This window comes from Sciurus carolinensis, chromosome 10 (assembly GCF_902686445.1).
Source record: "Sciurus carolinensis chromosome 10, mSciCar1.2, whole genome shotgun sequence".
Taxonomy (NCBI): Eukaryota; Metazoa; Chordata; class Mammalia; order Rodentia; family Sciuridae; genus Sciurus; species Sciurus carolinensis.
This window is the reverse complement of record NC_062222.1, coordinates 50,666,764-50,686,756: the sequence shown is the minus strand read 5'-3', so window position 1 is coordinate 50,686,756 and position 19,993 is coordinate 50,666,764. Positions and strand designations below refer to the sequence as shown.

Below are 19,993 nucleotides of genomic sequence, written 5' to 3'. Positions count from 1 at the left end.
TTATTAGATTGACCTACAGGACCACAAGCTGGATAGTCCATAGTGGCCGTCAGCAGGCTAGAGAGCTGGAAGAACAAGCAGCTGTGCAGTTCAAGAGGTGGAAGCCCCAGAACAAGAAGGATCAACATTGCTACCCTAGTCCAAGACCAAGGTTTCTGGAAACTACATGGAGAATCACTGGCAGAGTCCACTTTGGAAGAGTGAAGAAATGAGTCCGATATCCTCAGGCGATCAAAGCAGCAATCAAGAACCCAGTAAGGAAGAGTAGAGTTTGCATCTGGATCTGCTTCCTTGTTCTTCCAACTTTTATTCTATCCAAGTCACCATCCTATTGGGTGGTGCTGCCCACCCTTAGGGAGGGTCTCCACTTTAGTTCACTATCCCACATTCCAATCATTCCTAGATACTCCCTCATTGACACGCCAGAAGCCTCTTAATCATCAGCATCTCTTAATCCAATCAAGTTGACAATTCAAATTAACTGTTATACCCTCTGAGTGAGCATACATCCTTTTGAAATTTTCTTAATGAGGATCTTTTTTGTAATTTTTTATTAGTTCTAATTGGTTATACTTGACAGTAGAATGCATTTTGACACATTGTATACAAATGGAGCATAATGTCTTATTCCTCTGGCTGTACATGGTGCTGAGTCACATCAGTAGTGTAATCATACATGTATATAGAGTAATAATGTCTGTCTCATTCCATCATCCTTCCCATCCCCACTGTCTCACCCCTCCCCTCACTCTTCTCTGCACAATCTAAAGTTCCTTCATTCTTCCCTTACCCCCAACCCACGCACTATGGATCAGCATCCAGTTATCAGAGAAAACATTCAGACTTTGTTTTTTGGGGATTGGCTTATTTCGCTTAGCATGATATTCTCCAATTCCACCCATTTACCTGCAAATGCCATAATTTCATTCTTCTTTAAGGCTGAATAATATTCCGTTGTGTATATGTACCACATTTTCTTTATCCATTCATCTGTTGAAGTGCACCTAGGTTGGTTCCGTAGTTTAGCTTTTGTGAATTGAGCTGCTATAAATATTGACGTGGCTGCATCACTGTAGGATAAATTAAGGAGAGGGAAAACTGGGTCAAATGTTTCCATTTCAAGTTTTCTAAGGAATCTCCAAATTGCTTTCCATAGTGGTTGCTCCAATTTGGAGTCCCACCAGCAATGTATGAATGTACCTTTTCCCCCCCACATCCTCACCAACACTTATTATTGCTTGTATTCTTGATAATTGCCATTCTGATTGGAGTGAGAAGAAATCTTAGAGTAGTTTTAATTTTCACTTCTCTAATTGCTAGAGATGATGAACATTTGTTCTTATGTTTGTTGATCGATTGTATTTATTATTCTGAGGAGTGACTGTTCAGTTTTTTTTTTTTTTTTTTTTTTTTTTTTTTTGCTGTTAAGTTTTTTGAGTTCTTTATATATCCTGGAGATTAGTGCTCTATCTGAGGTATGTGTGGTAAAGATTTTTTCCCACTCTGTAGACTCTCTTCACATTATTGATTATTTACTTTGCTGAAAAGAAGCTTTTTAGTTTGATCCATCCCATTTATCAATTCTTGATTTTACTTTTTGCACTTTAGGAGTCTTGTTAAGGAAGTCAGGTCCTAAGCCAACATGATTAAGATTTGGGCCTACTTTTTCTTCTGTTAGGTGCAGGGTCTCTGTTCTAGTGCCTGTCTTTGATCTACTTTGAGTTGATTTTTGTACTGGGTAAGAGATAGAGGTTTAATTTCATTTTGTCAAATATGAATTTCCAGTTTTCCCAGCACCATTTTTTGAATTGGCTATCTTTTCACCAAACATATCTTTGACATGTTTGTCTAGTATGAGATAACTGTATTTTTGTGGGTTCATTGCTGTGTCTTCAATTTTGTACCATTGTTCTACATGTCTATTTTGGTGCTAACACCATGCCATTTTTGTTACTATTGCTCTGTAGTATAGTTTAAGGTCTGATATTGTGATTCCTCCTGCTTCACTCTTCTTGCTAAGGATTGCTTTGGCTATTCTAGGTATCTTATTTTTCCAAATGAATTTCATGATTGCTTTTCCTAGATCTATGAAGAATGTCATTGGGATTTTAATAGGAATTGCATTAAATCTGTATAACGCTTTTGGTAGTATGGTCATTTTCATAATATTAATTCTGCCTGGGAATGAGCATGGGAGATCTTTCCATCTTCTAAGGTCTTCTTCAATTTCTTTCTTTAGTGTTCTGTAGTTTTCATCATAGAGGGCTTTCATCTCTTTTGTTGGATTGATTCCTAAGTATTTTATTTTTTTGAGGCTATTGTGAATGGGGTGGGTGGATTCATTGCTAATGTATAGGAATGCATTTGATTTATGGGTATTGATTTTATATCCTGCTACTTTGCTGAATTCATTTATTAGTTCTAGAAGTTTTCTGGTGGAATATTTTGAATCTTCGTAATATAGAATCATGTCATTGGCAAATAGTGATAGTTTGAGTTCTTCTTCTCCTATTTGTATCCCTTTCATTTCTTTCATTTGTCTGATTGCTCTGGCTAGAGTTTCAAGGACAATGTTGAATAGAAGTGGTGAAAGAGGAAATCCCTGTCTTGTTCCAGGTTTTAGAGGGAATTCTTTCAATTTTTGTCCATTTAGAATGATGTTGGCCTGGGGCTTAGCATAAATAGTCTTTACAATGTTGAGATATGTTCCTACTATCCCTAGTTTTTCTAGTGTTTTCAACATGAAGTGGTACTATATTTTGTCAAATGCTTTTTCTGCTTCTATTGAGATAAACAAATACTTTTCATCTTTAAGTCTATTGATGTGATGAATTTTGTTTATTGATTTCTGCATGGTGAACCAACCTTGCGTTCCTGGAATGAACCCCACTTGATTGTGGTGTGCTATCTTTTTAATATTTTTTTAATATGATTCACAGAATTTTGTTAATAATTTTCGCCTCTATGTTCATCAGGGATATTGGTCTGAAGTTTTCTTACTTTGATGTGTCTTTGTCTGATTTTGGTATCAGGGTGATACTAGCCTCATAGAATGAGTTTGGAAGGGTTCCCTCCTTTTCTATTTCATGAAACAATTTGAGGAATATTAGTGTTAATTCTTCTTTGAAGGTCTTGTAGAACTCAACTGAGAATCCATCTGGTCCTGGGCTTTTCTTGGTTGGTAGGCCCTTGATGGCATCTTCTATTTCATTACTTGAATTTCATCTGTTTAAATTGTGTATGTCTTCCTGCTTCAGTTCGGGTAAATAGTATGCTTCTAGAAATTTGTCAATGTCTTCAAGATTTTCTATCTTATTTGAGTATAAATTTTCAAAATAGTTTATAAGTACCTTCTGTATTTCAGTAGTGTCCATTTTGATATTTCCCTTTTCATCACGAATTTCAGAAATTTGAGTATTCTCTCTCTTTCTCTTCACTACTGTAGCTAAGGGTTTATCAATTTTATTATTTTTTTTAAAAGAACCAATTTTTTGTTTTGTCAATTTTTTTGAGTTGTTTCTTTTGTTTCAATTTCATTTATTCCAGCTCTGATTTTTATTATTTTCTGTCTTTTACTGATTTTGGTGTGGATTTATTTTTCTTTAAATAGGGCTTTGAAATGTAATGTTAGGTCATTTATTTGTTGACTTTTTGTTCTTTTAATGTATGAGCTCAATGCAATGAACTTTCCTCTTAGCACTGCCTTCATATTGTCCCAGAGGTTTTGCTATGTTGTATCAGTGTTCTCATTTACCTCTAAGTATTTTTTTATTTCCTACCTAATTTCTTCTGCTATCCATGCATCATTCAATAGCATGCTATTTAGCATGCTATTTAGGTGTTGAAGTAGCTTCTATTTTTTATTTTATTGTTGATTTCTAGTTTCATTCCATTATGACCTATTAGAATGCAGGGTAGTATTTGTATTTTTTTTGTGTGTGTGTGCTTGCTGAGAGTTGCTTTGTGGCATAACATATGTCTATTTTAGAGAAGGATCCATATGCTGCTGAGAAGAAAGTATTCACTTGGTGATGGATGAAATACTCTATGTCGGCTAAGTTTAAATCATTGATTGTATTATTTACTTCTATAGTTCTTTGATTAATTTTTGCTTGGAACATCTATCCAGTGGTGAGAGAGGTGTGTTAAAATCACCTAGTATTATTGTGTTGTGCTCTATTTGATTCTTGAAATCAAGAAGGGTTTGTTCGATGCTCCATTGTTTGGGACATATATATTTATGATTGTTATGTCTTGTTGATATATGATTCTCTTAAGCAGTATGACATATCCTTCTTTATCCTTTCTGACTAACTTTGGTTTGAAGTCCTCTTTGTCTGAAGTGAGGATGGAAACCCTGCTTGTTTACATGGTTCATACGAGTGATATGTTTTTCCCATACTTTCACTGTCAGTCTGTGGATGTCTTTTCCTAGGAGGTGAGTCTCTTGAAGACAACATATTGTTGGTCTTTTTTTTTTTTAAAAAAAATCCAATCTGCCAGTCTATGTCTTTTGATTGATGAGTTTAGACCATTAACATTCAGGATTATTATTGAGATATAATTTGTATTCACAGTCATTTTGGTTTATTTTTGCTTTTTAACTTGACTTAGTTTCTCATTTGATTGGCCTTTCCTCTAGTGTAATTCCTTCCTTTGCTGGTTTTCTTTCTTTTTTCTTTTCTTTTCTTTTTTTTTTTTTTTTTTTCATTTCCTCCTCATGGAATATTTTGCTAAGAATGTTCTGTGGTGCAGGCTTTCTAGTTTGAATTCTTTTAACTTTTGTTTATCATGGAAGGTTTTTATTTCATCTTCAAATCTGAAGCTTAATTTTGCTGGATATAAAATTTTCAGTTGGCATCCATTTTCTTTCAGAGCTTGATATATGTTCTTCCAGGACCTCCTGGCATTGAGGATCTGAGTTAAGAAATCAGCTGAAATCTGAAATGGTTCCCCCCTTTATGTATTTAATTTTTTTCTCTCACAGTCTTTAAATTTCTATCCTTATTCTGTATGTTAGTCATTCTCATTATAATGTGCCTTTGTGTGGCTCTGCTGTAATTTTGTACATTTGGTGTCCTGTAAGCCTCTTGTAGTTGGTTTTTCATTTCATTCTTTAGATTTGGGAAGTTTTCTGATATTATGTGACTAAAAAGACTGTGTATTCCTTTGGTTTGTATCCCCACACCTTCATATATTCTGATAAATCTTTAATTTGGTCTTTTCATGTTATCCCATATTTCTTGGAAGTTCTGTTCATGATTTCTTACCATCTTCTCTGTGCAGTTGGCTTTATTTTCAAGAGTATATATTTTGTCTTCATTGTCTGAGGTTCTCTCTTCTAAGTGGTCTAGTCTGTTGGTGATACTTTCTATCAAGTTTTTAATTTGATTTATTGTTTCCTTCATTTTGCAGATTTCTGCTTTATTTTTATGATCTCTGCCTCTTTATTGAAATGATTTTCACTTCCTATATTTTCTCTCTAATACCATCCTTTATTTTGAAGATCAATATAACTATGTATTTTCTAAATTCCTTCTCTGACATTTCTTCTACTGTGTTGTCTATGGACTCTAATGCTGGAACATCTTGGTTTGTTTGAGGTGTTTTGTTCATTGTTTTATCATGTTGTTTGTGTGTCTTCTCATCTAGAGGTATGGATCAGAGGCAGTACATTCTACCCTGTAATCTTATAGTGTTCCTAAGGACTTCTAGTACCTCTCCTCTAAGGGGGAGATCATTATTAACAGTGCCCAATGCAAACAATATGCCACCTTAAACCAAATGACTTATATTAAGGCATCTACAGTTTTGTAATAATAAACAGAAATGATGTGTTCAATTATTGTCAACAATAGAAAGAGTAAGTTTGCTAAAAGGGTTTACCATTTCAAATGATGGACAATGAGGGAACAAAAGTGGTGTAAGATGTGATGTTTTTGAGGGAGGAAAGAAGATAGAGGTAAAAATTTATGGTAAAAGTGAGAGAGGAATTAATAGAGGTTGACTGTAGGTATGGGGGAAGTGAGAAAGAGAATCCAGAGAGACAGATAGGTGACTGAAAAATATACACAGATTTTTTTAAAAAGTAAAAATATAAGAATATACAACAAAACTGTAATACTGTAATATACTAGCCAGACATTTCATTCCTCAATAAATTGATACATGAATAATATTTGGATTCAAAGATAGTAGAAATGTGAGAGAGAAGGCCAAAAAAAGGAACGTCTCAATGGAAAATTAAATGATTGCTTCTGTTGGCTTCAGAAATTTTCTCAGCTTCCCTTCTCCAATAGGTGGGGGTTTCTGAAGTTTGATGTTAGCTCCAGTTCCGTGGGTGCCAGACTTATTGGGTGGGCTAGCCGGTACCAAGATGCTCTTATACCCTCTTACAGTCTTTACATTCATTGTAGCCAGCCCCTTCCATTCCTGCAAACTTCAGGATTCATGAGCTGGAGAGAGTCTTGCTTTCTCCATTTTCTCTAAACTGTGCTCCCCCCAGGGCACTGCCACTACTCTCCCAACTTTCCACTGATGCCCAGACTGGCCCATGCAAATTCAGCTGTGGTCTGATGGACCTGGGTTTCAGCTTCCCCAGGCTCTACCTTGCTGCAGTCCCAAGAACTCAGTGCCCTTTCAACTTGTACAGAGACCACCAGGGATGTGCTCACACAAAGGAGCAACCCTGCAAAGAGGCAGCCAGATGGTGGCCAATAGCACACCCAACAGAAAGACCTCAAGTGCAACCAGACTTGCAGGTACCCCAATATATCTCCAGGCCCTGGCCAGTGTCCCAAGATGGTGGTGGTTATGTGTAACCAAACCTGTGGGTACTGTGACAATGAACTTCCAGGCAGCAATGAGCAGTGGGCAGTCTGCTGACAGTCTGCAGGCTAACAGTGGTCAATTCGTGAGTGGACCTTGGGTGGCAGGTGATGGGTAGGTGAAAGGTGGGCAATGGGCTTCAAGAGGTGGGCAAGTGGGCAAATGGTGGATGATGGGTGGTAACCAGAGAGCAATCTGTGTTCAAAAGGCAGGCAATATGCTAGTAGACAGTGATCGCAATGGATGAATAGGGGGTAAACAGCAGGGGATTGGTGGGCAGCCAATGCCTTGCAGAGAAAAGGTATTTCCTCAACTTGAATCTCCAGTGACAGAGCAATAAGTAATGCAGACTTCCTCTAGTCCACCGTATTGGATCTATATCTTAATGAGGATCTTTTGGTGGTAAAATAACATCTTATTTTTCAAAAACTTTGCTGTCATATTTGAGAGAATCTGCTAGGAAAACAATTCTAAGGTGACTAATTTTCTCTCAGCTCTCTAAAAGTATTATTCTACTCTTTTCTAACTTCTGTCAGTACTGTTGTGAAGTTGGTCATCAATCTCTTTGTCATTTCTTTATAGAAAATTTGTCTTTGCCTTTTTTTCCCAAGTTTTTTTTTTCTTAATACCAGGTATTGAGCTCAAGAGTACTTAACTACTAAGCCACATGTCCAGCCCTTTTTAATATTTTTATTTAAAGACAGGTCTCACTAAGTTTCTTATGGCATTACTAAAGTGCTGAGGTTGGCTTTGAACTTGCAAACCTCCTGCCTCAGCCTCTTGAGTCACAAGGGGTTATAGGTGTGTACCACCCAGCCTAGCTCTGAGTACTTTTAAGATCTTCTATTTATTTAGTATTATTTAACCTTCAAAATTCTTTATCTAGGTATCATTTCTAATTTTAAGTATCTTGTTTGTAATTCATTTATAATTTCTCACTATGAGAATTAGTGTCTTGTTTTCAGCTATTAGCATTTCCAATACAGCCTCTGTACATCTTCTTTTCTACCCTCTGGAACTCCAACAACTGTTTTGACTTCTCATTTAATCTTTTGATATCTCTTAATCTCACATATATTTTACACTTCTCTGTTTCATTCCATATAATTCCATTGCCTTGATTCATCTCTTCAACTTTGTATAATTTACTTTTTACCCTCACATTGAATTTTTTATACCATGCAACTTTAAGTTTTAATTACTATGAGTTTTATTTTTTGAAATTATATATCATTCTTTTAAAATCTGCTTTGTCATTTATAATTTTCTGTTTCTTGCTTTTAATTTCAAATTATTCTTTTTTTAGATATTTAAATGTACTTACATATACTTTTTATATCTCTAATAATTCTAATATCTTAAAACTTTGTGAATATAATTGTGTAAGTGTGCTTTTTTCTTTCCCCATCAGATTCATGATACCATGCAAACTTGCGTGTTTTAGGGTTTTCTTTTCTTTTCTTTCTTTCTTTCTTTTTTTGTTTTTTGTTTTGTTTGTTTGCTGAGCTCTTGTTCCTTTCAATATACCTTCCTGTAGGAATTATTTGGAATCCATGTTAAAGTTCTTTTTAATCTCACTTAGTTTTATTTTTAATTTCCTTTCTTCTATTTTCTTTAGGATTATTGAAATTTTCATTTCTTACTTCTTTGGTTAGATTCTTAAATCACTAATTTTTCTTATACATGAATTTAAGTTTCCTTAAATTTGTGTAATCAGTGCTTTAACTATATTCTACATGTTTTGATATGTAATATCTTCCTTATCTTTAAAATGAACATTTTCTATTTTTTGGGGGGGTAGTGTCTTCTATAACCCATTAGAAATTTACAAGTTTTATTTTATTTCCAAAACAAATGGACCATTGCTTTATTTTTACGTATTTCTAACTTAGCTGTATCACAATTATGGTTCTTATTTACTGTTCTTTGAAATTTTATGATTTAGAATATGGTGTATTTTATCAGGGTTACATGTGTCCTTAAAATGAATGTGCAATATCTGGTTATTAAATGTAAATATTTTCTGTCCTAACAGTTTATCATTTATGGAAAAAGTTACATTTAAAATACCACAATTACCAAAATTCATCAAATTCAACATGCAACTTTTTCACTTTTTGCTTAACAGATTTGGAAACCATGTTACACACAGAACTAGAATTTTCACCTCCTCCTGATGTATAGAACATTTCATCACCATGCAGTGCCCATTCCTATTTTTGCCTTGAAATCTATTTTGTCTAACATAAAGTTACCTATCTTCCTTTTAATTAGAATTTGCTCTGTATTTTATTGGTTCTCTTTATATGTGACAGTAGAATCTATTTTGACATAATTATACAAGCATGGAATATATCTTGTTCTAATTTAGTCCCCAGTACTTCTCCTTCCCTCCACCCTCCCACCCGCTGCACCCCTCCCTCTATTGATCCTTCTGCCATTCACCCATAGGTTTTTATTTTTTAGATTAATTTCCTGTGGATGTGCACGTAGGTGAGATTCACTGTGGTATATTCATATGTGTACACAGGAAAGTGTTCTGTTTTTTTACTTTCAATCTTTCTATAGGCATAAGTTTTTTATATTATAAACAGCATAAAGTTCTTTTGAAAAATTCTATAATCTAGCTATTTGTTTTAATATTACTCATATGTTTTGACCCACTGCCTTATATTATTTGTTCCTCTCTTTCTATTTTCTCCTTTCTTTTTTGAATCACTTCCCCCATCTTCTCTTTCCATTTAGTCTCTACAGGTTTTGAAATTCTACATCATATTTATGTTATTTTAATGTTGACCTTGAAATTTTAATATGCATCCTTAATTTCAAAACATCTAAGTTTTGCTAATGCCTTTATCTTTTCTGAAATACTGCAAAGATATTTAAATGTTTAAAATGCTTAAAAGGCCCCAAAATATCTTCCAAGTGTCCTTTCTTCCAGTTCTCTCATCTCTTCCCTACTACCTCCTGCCTGGCCATTTCCCTTCAGCCACACTGGCCTCTTTCCTGATCCTTGAATAGACACACACATTCTCATCTTAGACTGCCCACTGACTGGTTCTTCTGCTGAAAACCATTAATCCAAGTACAGAATGACTCTCTCCTTCACCTGTTTTTAAAATTATTTTTATTTGTTCTAATTAGTTATACATGACAGTAGAATGCATTTTGACACATCATACATAAATGGAGTATAACTTCTCATTCTTCTGATTGTACATGATATGAAATTACACAGGTCATGTAATCATAAATGCACAAAGGGTAATAATATCCGATTCATTCTACTATCATTCCTACCCCCATGACCCCTCCCCTCCTTTCACTCCCCTCTGTCCAATCCAAAGTACCTCTATTCTTCCCTAGCCCCTCCCCCATTGTGAATTAGCATCTGCATATCAGAGAACATTCAGCCTTTGGTTCTTTGGGATTGGTTCATTTAACTTAGCATAATATTTTCCAGTTCCATCCATTTACTGCAAATGCATAATTTCATTCTTCTTTAAGGTTGAAAAATAGTCCATTGTATATATATAGCACAATTTCCTTATCCATTCATCTCTTAAAGGGTACCTAGGTTTGTCCCATAGTTTAGCTATTGTAAATCGAGGTGCTATAAACATTGATGTGGCCGTGTCACTGTAATATGCTGATTTTAAGTCCTTTGGGTATAAACTTAGGAATGAGATAGCTGGGTCAAATAGTGGTTCCATTCCAAATTTTCTGAGGAATCTCCATACTGCTTTCCATAATGTTTGCACTAATTTTCAGTCCCACCAGCAATGTATGAGTGTACCTTTTCCCCTACATCCTCACCAACATTTATCGATGCTTATATTCTTGATAATTGTCATTATGACTAGAGTGAGGTGAAATCTCAGTGTAGTTTTGATTTGCATTTATCTATTTGCTAGAAATGATGAACATTTTTTATTATTATTTTGATTCATTGTATACACATGGGGTACAATTCTCATTTCTCTGGTTGTACACAAAGTACAGTGACACCATTTGTGTAATCATACATGTATATAGGGTAATGATGTTAATCTCATTCAATTATCTTTCCTTCCTCCTGCCCCCTCTCCACCCCTCATTTTCCTCTTCACAATCCATCCTTCCTCTGTTCTTCCCTTACCCCCTCCCCATTATGTATCATCATTCACTTATCAGAGAAATCATTTGGCTTTGGTTTTTGGGGTTTGGCTTATTTCACTTAGCAGGATATTCTCCAACTCCATCCATTTACCTGAAAATGCCATAATTTTATTCTTCTTTATGACTGAATAATATTCCATTGTGTATACCACAGTTTACCACAGTTTCTTTATCCATTCATCTATTGAAGGGCATCTAGGTTGGTTCCACAATCTAGCTATCATGAATTGAGCTCCTGTAAACATTGATGTGGCTGTGTCACTGTAGTATGCTGATTTTAAATCCTTTGGGTATAGGTCAAAGAGTGGGATAGCTAGGAAAACTACCCCATTCACAATAGCCTCAAAAAATAAAATACTTGGTAATCAATCTAATAAAAGAGGTAAAAGACCTCTTCAATGAAAACTACAGAACACTAAAGAAAGAAATTAAAGAAAACCTTAGAAAAATGAAAAGATCTCCCAAGTTCTTGGATAGTCCGAATAAATATTGTCAAAATGGCCATACTACCAAAAGCACTTTACAGATTCGATGCAATTCCAATTAAAATACCAATGATGTACCTCATAGAAATAGAAAAATCAATCATGAAATTCATTTGGAATAATAAGAGACCTAGAATAGCCAAAGCAATCCTGAGCAGGAAGAGTGAAGCAGGAGGTATCACAATACCAGATCTTCGACTATGAACAATTTTTCATTGATCACTTTCCTTCACCTTTTTAGTCGTGGCTTATTTCAGACCCTCCCTGGAATCTTGTTTAAAATTACATACCTTCTGGGGATTTCTTAGGAGCCCTCATTGCTCCACGTTCCCCATGCCACTTACCACCTTCTAATATACAAAATAACTTATTTCAATCTTGCATGTTTTTCTTCTCCCACTAGAAGTTAAGCTTCATGAGGAAAAGGATTTGTTTCTCGATGTTCTCAAACTTCTGTCTTTGCAGCTCCTAGTTCAGTTTTGAGTTCCTGGTAGACTACCAATAACTATTTGCTACATGTCCAATGCATTCAGATCCCAAACTCATGAGAGCCTGTCAGCGTTCCCAAATTATTATGAGAATTTTTTTTTTTTTTTTTTTTTTTTTTTTTTTTTGTCTTCTGTTATCACCCAGAGCCACAGCTGAGGGAGATTTTTGTTATTTATGTTTCTCCCTTTGAAGCACTTTTTACTGAGTTTATTTCCTTTCCTACTCTTTTTCCAGAGTGGACTTCTTCTTTGTGCTCTTAATTTAAAAAGAGTCTTACAAGTATTCTTATCTATTCAGGGTTCCATTCATGAAAAAACAAATGGGAGAATAGATGTAAATCAGGAAATAGCAGTGTCTTACACAACTATACTGCTATGATAAAAAGTAAAGACATGCACACACTTGCAAAATAGATTCCTACTATATACTGCTAACGGCAAAAGAAAAAAAGTGAGTCATATAAAAATATGTGTATAAGCCTATTGTTAAAAATAAAACAGTTATAATTATGTTTTTGTGTGCATAAAAATATTTGGGGATGGTTGTACATTAGTCCATGAAACAACTAAAAAAAAAGTGAAAAATACATTACCACTAATAAATAGAGTTGCTAATCATAGTAGCAAACATCATGATATATCCTATAATGGAAGGCACTTTTGTAAGAATTTAATAAATGTTTTTTCCCACACCAGACAAATACGTTTTATTTAAAAAAAAAAAAACCCTTTCTTTAAAAAACAAAACAATAACAACAACAACAATAACAATAACAAAAAACCTTTTCATCAGAAAGTCTAAATTTAATATTAACTGAAGCTCTCAGGAAGGCTGACAGAAAACCAGGCAGCTGTGACAATTCTTTGGTGGAAAAGTTGCATAGTTACACCAACTGCCCAATAATTATCAAGCCCAAGTTTTCTTTTTCAAAAATAGGCTTCAAGATATACCAAAGAAATCATACAGATACCCACTAACAATACAAAAACCGAAAAATGAAGTTTAAGGATATAAGCAAAATGGATATAACAAAAAGGCTAACTATGAATACCTTATGAAACAAACCTTTCAATCCTAGAAAACTACAATGGGAAGAGCTCACTAAAGGCTAATGTATGCAAAATGAGGGTAATAACTAATGGAACAACAGACACATTTCCCTAACAGCTAAGGCAAGAGAAAAAAGAAAGAAAGAAAGAAAGAAAAAAAGAAAGAAAGACAATAAAATGTAGTTTTACTTTTTTCCCATTCTATTCAGTTTTCTCGGGATTAATTTGGTTATTGATCAATATATACAAAAATTAAGGTGATTTTTTTTCTCCACTCTATTACCATTTCTTCCTTTCCCCTAATTTTCTCTAACAACATTTTTCCCCCTTTGGTTTGACCAGTTGAGCGCAAAAGGCTTGGAACCTAAAATGAGTATCAACTCTTATTGCAATAGCACTTGGAAATGCAAACCTAGAAAAGGCAAAGTGTTGACCAAAGTGGCTTGACATGTGCACACACCTACCCATTTAAGCTTTCAATAAATGCAAAGCATCATTTTAAACCACTTCAGCAGAATAAATTAAAAATTTTTCATTTCCAGTGCCTGCTTCATTGCTTCCTGGACTGGCTTGAAGTGCTGTTCATGGCACAGTAGACACAACAATTAATTGGTGGCTACTCCAAGTTCTTTAGACTTCAGCAATTTTTTTTTTTTTTTTGCAAAATAATGGTATTCTTCATCCTCATTGCCACTGTCACGGGACCAACACCCCCAGGGACAGGAGTGATATAACTGACTTTCTTCCCAACTCCTTCAAAGTCTGCAACCAACTTGGGTTTAGCAGTTATAGGATCCTGAATTTTGTTTATTCCCATGTCAATAACAGCTGCTCTATCCTTGATCATTTCTGCTGTGATCAGATTTTAAAAGCCTGAAGCAGACATAACAATATCTGCCAGAACTGTGTGTTTCTTCAATTGTTCTTTGGGAGTGTATGAATAAGATATTGTAATGGTGGCATTACCTCCAGGTCCTTCATCAGCCCTGTCTCTGTCTAGTCACATCACAATGGGTATTCCAACATTTTTTGATCTTTCAGCCACAACCACATTCTTCCGTAGGGTTGTAATACCAGTTTGCTTAATTAGTTCCCACACACCCCATGGGGGTAGCAGGCAACAGGGAGTATTGGTCCAAACACATCCGCTCTACATTAATGACATGTAAGCCATCAAGATCCTCATCTGGAGGAACAGCACAGCAGATCTTTCTCTCATCACTGTGCTCTGGGAGAGGCAGGTGAAAGAGGAGCCCATCCACATTTTCGTTATTATTTAGATTATTGGTTAAATTCAACAGCTCTTCCTCTGAAATTGAAGCCGATTTCAAATTTGTCTCACTGTTGATTCGGAAGTGCGGTCAGGTGGAAGGGATGGTGGCGGCGGCGGTGGCAGCTTTGCGTGGGCCAGAGTAGCCATCGCCAGTGTCAGTAGTGACTTTAATAAATGTTAATTCATTTAATCTTCAAAGCCACTTTTTAAAGTTTTACTAGAATTATTCTTAATTTACAGATGAGGAAATTGGTATATAAAGAGTTACATATCTAGTCCAAGGTAAAAAGATCTAATAAATGAAAGAGTTGGAGTTCGAATCCATATGGTTTGATTCCAAAGTCTTTATACTTATCCTCTATAATACACTTATTACAAACATAGATTATTTTACAATTCAAAAAATAAAGCAAGCAATCTCCTCTTCGTAAATCCATCCCCAGATAGCAGGAGCCCAATTGACAATAACAACAATGCAAAAAGAGGATACAATCAATCCTAAGCAAAACCTGTCAGTTCTTTTTATTTTTTATTTTGAGACAGGGCCTCACTAAGTTGCTAAGGCTGTCTCCAGTCCTTCCTCACCACTCCTTTAGCTCTAGGTACTTTTTATTTTCTCTAAAAGACCAGGAGCCTCTTCATGTGAGTAACCAACCCAAGCAAGCTGCTCCGAGTTCCAAACCCCAGCCGTATTCTGACTTTCCTCCTTAAGCCACTTCTTTTCTTTCTTTTCCTCTTCCTCTCCCATCTGAAAAAAAGCTGTCTGACCACTTTAGAATCATGCATTTTTCTTGAAAGCTGGCTATTTTAAAACCAGGGAGTAATTGTTTGCCTTCAGTGGTAGAAAACTTTTAGAATACAGATGTGCTCCTTAATTTATGATGGGCTACATTTCCAATAAACTCATTATGAAATGAAAGTATCATAAGAGGAATATGCTATTAATGCACCCAACTTCCAGAACATTATAGCTTAGCCTAGCATAAGTAAATATTCTCAGAGCTCTTATATTAACCTATAGTTAGGAAGAATAACAGGAAACCTTATTGAACACTGAAGTGTGAATACCTCATGTAATTTATTGAATAATGTACTGAAAGTGAAAACCAGAAGGGGTGAATGGGTATCCTTTTGCACAATAGTAAAATCAAAAATTTGTTAACTTGAACCTTTGTAATTTGGGCCCTGTGTAGAAAATGGAGCCCTATCATTTCTATGCCCATGGAAATATTTAACACTTGCATTGTTTTAAAGATCCTAAGCAACTTCAGCATATTGCTGCTTTTTTAATTCGGTCTCTGTGATAAGAGCTCTGGGGGGTAACTATTTTGCCCACCACATTATCTCTCCTATGAATGGCAGATCTCTTCTTTGGGGGGTGGGAGTGCTGGGGATTGAACTCAGGAGTACTCAACCTCTAAGCCATATCCCCAGCCCTGTTTTCTATTTTATTTAGAGACAGGGTCTTACTGAGTTGCTTAGTGCCTTGCTGTTGCTGAGGCTTGTTTTGCACTGGCGATCTTCCTGTCTCAGCCTCCCAAGCCGCTGGGACTACAAGTCATGCACCACCGCACCTGCAGATCTCATCTTACATCTATTTTTTCCCAACCACGGCAACCTTCAATAACATGAACTTCTCTGGCTAGCAATCTCCACTTATTTCCAATGAAAAGAGAAAATTTATCTCCACTGCTAGAAAGATAAAGTCTTAGGGTGAAAGAAAGAGAGGGTGGGCAAAGAGAAGTGAGAGATATGGTACTATTTTCACACACAATGGATTATTTTGGTTCTAACAATTTATTTATTTTTTTAATTCATTTTTATTGTAAACAAATGGGATACATCTTGTTTCTCTGTTTGTACATGAAGTAAAGGCATACCATTTGTGTAATCATACATTTACATAGGGTAATGGTATTTGATTCATTCTGTTGTTTTTTTCTTCCCCCCACCCCTCCCACCCCTCTTATTCCTCTATAGAGTCCCTCCTTCCTCCATTCTTGCTCCCTTCCTACCCCCTATATGTGTCATCATCTGCTTATCAGTGAGATCATTTGTCCTTTGGTTTTGGTTTTTTGAGATTGGCTTATCTCACTTAGCATGATATTCTCCAACTGCATCCATTTGCCTGCAAATGCCATGATTTTATTATTCTTTATGGCTGAGTAATATTCCATTGTATAAATATACCAGTTTCTTTATCCATTCATCAATTGAAGGGCATCTAGGTTGGTTTAACAATTTATTTTTGATACAGAGATTGAATCCAGGGGTGCTTAATCACTGAGCCACATCCCCAGTTCTTTTTGTTTTTTATTTAGAGACAGGGACTCACTGAGTTGCTTAGGACCTCACTAAATTGCTAAGACTGACTTTGAACTTACCAGCCTCCAGCCTCAGCCTCCCAAGCTGCTGGGATTACAGGTGTGTGCCACCATGTCCAGCTGGTTCAAACAACTTAAATAGCCTTTTACTCTTAGTTTCCCTTTGGTTTCAATATAGTCTCTTCCAACTACTGGAAATTACTGGAAGCAATATGCATTGCTAAAACTCTACTTTTTCTTCTTTCCTAAATACTGTGCTTCTCTTTCTCTTTTTCCAGAAATAAAAGATTGTCATAGCTGAATGAAGATTTGGGTGACATGTGTTAGAGTTACAGCTATCTTTATATGTAAAACTTAGTGTAGTTAAAAGATTTAAAAAAAGTTTTAGAGGCAGAGAAGGATCTAGAATCTTATAAAAACAGAACATGGTGTCCACAGTGCATTACACATGTTTGCTGATTTAAGAAATGCAAATATAAAAAGTGTTTAGATATCTGACCATAAAATGATGCAAGTCAAGTCTGTTCCTGCAATAAACATGAGTCAAAAGAGCAAACACAGATATCTCATAAGGTTGCTCAACTTGGAATGCCCCGAGGTTTTTACACCTAAAGCAGAAATTTCTGAAGTTGAGTATATTGACTGACACTTTATTTCAACTACCTTGCCCTCCCCCCACCATGGTGCTGAATAAGTTGCTGGGCAATATTAGAAAACTTAAGTAATTTTTCTATTAAATGTTTTTTAGCTACTTGTTTAATAAGTTTTTTATCTTTATCTGAAAAAAACTTCATAGAAAACCTGTTGTTTGGTTTAGTTCTCAGCAGTTGGTTCCCAGGCTCTGAGGAAGCTTGTTTTCTTTTGAGCTACCCAATCTTTCTTCTGGGCAAGGGACATTTTAGGACAGTTCCACCTCTTTAACTTCTTTCTTGGGCTTCCTCTCATAGACTGGATTATCTTATATAGCAGAATGAGCTTTCTTATACATCTCCTCCATGTTAGGGGTAACATTGTCCTCTATATACTGAAAGAATTGTTCCTTGTAAGCATCTTCATCTTCTTCCATTAGATAACACATAATCTGCAACATTCTGACCCATGATGTGCTTCTGATGTACTTCTGCATTGAACTCCTGGCTTTCAGAACTGTAACCAGGGAATTCTTTGGTATGTGAGGAGTAGACAAGCCTCCATCCACAGCTCCCTTCAGGGCATCCAAAACTTTATTACCTGTTGCAGTTCTTGCAAGGCCTGCATCCAAATAGCAGGTGAAGGCACCAGGTTAACCATCAATACTTATACATTGTATTCATCTCCAGTCACCTCCACTTGACCTTCATAGATCTTGTCCATACCAAACCTATTGAGAAGCCTGTGGGCCAGCAGCAGGCCAGCAATATGCTGCAGTATTTGTCAGGCCAGCTTGCACACTATATTTCGGTAGTTCACGTGTGTATGCTGCACAGACTTTCAGATCCCCTTCTAGACAGGCATAAGCAATCTGGCAAATGATTTCTCTGTCAGTTACATGAACTATCATCCTGTATTTGGGTGTGTTGTACTTTTTTTGTCCTGGATCACCAAGCATTTCTGAGCATAGTAATCAGTTTGCCCCCTTGTGTTCTTCTAAATTTCACTTCATACCTCCAAAGTAGGCCTTATTCTTTACAACTTTAACAAAGACCATCCTGTGAAACAGAGATCTGGGTCCAAAACTCCACACAGACCTCCTAAGTAGTTTTTAATTTAACAAATTTGATGTGGTACGTTTTAAGGTGCAGCAGCTGTAATGTCTGTGAAATAAGTTAAATTGACATAGTAATTAAATCTGAATTTAGATCAAAAGAATCTGAGAATGTGTGTTTTAGGGATATTTATTTGCCACAGATCAAGAAAGAACCTTGTTAAGCTCTTAAATAATTGATAGATTATTTTTATAAAGTATAAAATGTTTATAACTTGGAAAAGCACTGATAAGAACAGTGTCCTTCAATATGTCCTTTTATTTTTAAAGTAATGTTAGGTAATAATTGGACACTCACTGTACTGATTTGCAAACTCTATTGGTGCAAACTCTTTTGATGCATTATTTCATATATCCCAGGAGTACAGAATTCTATCAATCCCATCAGTCCCCTACCCAATAATTTCACCATGTAGGTATTTGTCAAATCATTATGTTGAATACCTTAAATATAGATAATTTTTAAAATTTGTAAAGGCTCACAATGGTTCTGTTCATGGTCTACTCACTGCATCTCCCCCCATGAGGTGACTTGCCTCCTTTTATATCCAAAATAACTCTTAATAATGACACCTGCTTATAACTTGCTATTTCAAATTCAGGGCACTGAGAGGCAGGCCTAGTCAACTTTCCAATAAAAATAGTACAAATTAGCAGGCATCCCAGAATTCTCATGACATGGCTCAAGATGTGAAGGCTGTATTACAACCCACCCATTCATTCTCTCTCCTTGCATGGGTTCTCTCTCATATATAGCTCATGTGGATTATTGTTTGGCATCAAATGGCTGAAGTCTTGTAAAACCATGTGCTTTTAGATGCCATTTATCAAAACTACCTTCTTTCCTAAAAAGGAAGAAATAATACCAGGCAATTGGTCCAGAAGCATATTCACCTGCCAGTCTGGATTGTCCAAAGCACAATCTAGTACAACTCGATGTCTGAACTACTTTCTGGCATGCTCCAAGGATGTTTAATTAATTAAGCCTTTGCCTGAACTCCTGCAGTTAGCAGCCCAGGGAAAGAGGAAGGCTCATTACTTTTTGAAGTGCCTGCTCACATTCTTGGGGTAGATTCTTTCAAATTGAACTACTAACTCTACAATCATGTTTCTCCAGTTGTCGGAGCTTTGTTTCTAGATTAAGCCAAAAGAACACCTCTCTTTACTTCCACTTTTATGTATTGTGATCTGTACTTTCTCACTTTTTTTTTCTATGCAGACTATTATAGGTCCTTTTATAAAGATCTGCATTCTCAGAAAGTGGTGTCAACATTGAAGATGTCTCCCCTATCAGCTACTAGAATCATATTTAATGATCTTAAATGAAATAAAATGACTTCTGCAACTGCAGAAACCAAGATGAAAATTAAGCCTCAAACTGGAAGCAAACCCATTTACACACACACACACACACACACATAGTGCCTTGATGTCTTTGATTTTTCTGATTTCATGGTCTGTAGTTGATGTCTTCCAAATTTTTTACATTGCTTTGAAACTTGTCTTTGGAGGTATTTAGCTTTCTTAATTCTTTACACAAAAGCTTGGCTACCTGTATCATACCTGTATCTCAGTATCTCCTCAGTATTGTCCTTTTTTTTTTTTTTTCCTGCCATGCTGGAAATAGAACCCAGGGTCTTGCG

The 19,993-nt window shown here is 35.8% G+C and overlaps 1 protein-coding gene and 2 pseudogenes across 1 annotated transcript in view; 1 reads left to right on the top strand and 2 right to left on the bottom strand.

Annotated features, from left to right (window-relative positions):
* Arhgef38 (Rho guanine nucleotide exchange factor 38) overlaps positions 1–19,993 on the top strand; it is a 173,446-nt gene that overhangs the window by 22,633 nt on the left and 130,820 nt on the right. The window lies entirely within an intron of this gene.
* LOC124994784 (bifunctional methylenetetrahydrofolate dehydrogenase/cyclohydrolase, mitochondrial-like) lies at positions 13,647–15,068 on the bottom strand (annotated as a pseudogene).
* On the bottom strand, positions 17,420–18,305 carry LOC124994984 (60S ribosomal protein L5-like; annotated as a pseudogene).